Genomic DNA, 943 nt, shown 5'->3' on the forward strand with positions numbered 1-943 from the left:
ATTATCCAACTTCCTTAAAAAGGATGCGGAATGGTTTTGGAACACCGAACATCAGGAAGCTTTTGACGGGGCCAAAGACAGCCTTCTGCATGAACCAGTACTGGCGCTGCCAGATCCTGATCGTCCTTTCAGCGTCGTCTGTGACGCTTCGGACTCTGCCATCGGCTGTGCACTGCTGCAAGCAGACGCCAAGGGGCGAAATCGGGTGATCGCGTTCGAATCTGGACAGCTCAAAGCTGCAGAGAAGAACTACCCATTTCGTGACAAGGAGCTACTTGCGATGAAGTATGCACTTGTCAAGTTCATGTGATCCATACAGATCATGCGTCACTATGCACTGCGACTTAGTCGCCCCACCTCTCGCAGAGGATGGCTAGATGGCTACCTTCTTTGCGAAATACAACTTTGATGTAAAGTATAAGCCGGGAAAGCAGAATGCTTTAGCTGACGCGTTGATGCGCAGAACAGACTATGGACTTGCTCATGTTACAACTGTAACGTCGTCTGTGACGGATTTAGTCCGCATAGCGTATGCGGGTGATGGGATGTGCGTAGCGCTGCTACGAGATCTAGGGAGCAAGAAGTTTGGAAATTCGGACAAGAAATTGTCATCAAGATTGCGTGCACGATTGCATTGATATTCGTTGAATAACGGGTTGCTATATTATAGCACCGATTGAACGTATACACCACAAAATGTGGTTCCTCATGATGAGGATTTGAAATACCGCATCCGCTATGAGGCTCACGGCAAGCCACTCAGTGGTTATCTCGGTCGTGAGAAAACGTACAACTCTGTGAGGCACCACTATTGGTGGCTCAAGCTATATAAATGAACGAGCACCTATGTGCGCACGTGTGAGACGTGTCAACAGGTGAAACCCACTCCAAATGCGGCTGCGCCGCTGGCCAGCTTACCGGTACCCACTGGGTGCTGGCAGTC

The sequence above is a fragment of the Plasmopara halstedii genome (genome assembly GCF_900000015.1).
Source record: "Plasmopara halstedii genome assembly, contig: Scaffold_208, whole genome shotgun sequence".
Taxonomy (NCBI): Eukaryota; Oomycota; class Peronosporomycetes; order Peronosporales; family Peronosporaceae; genus Plasmopara; species Plasmopara halstedii.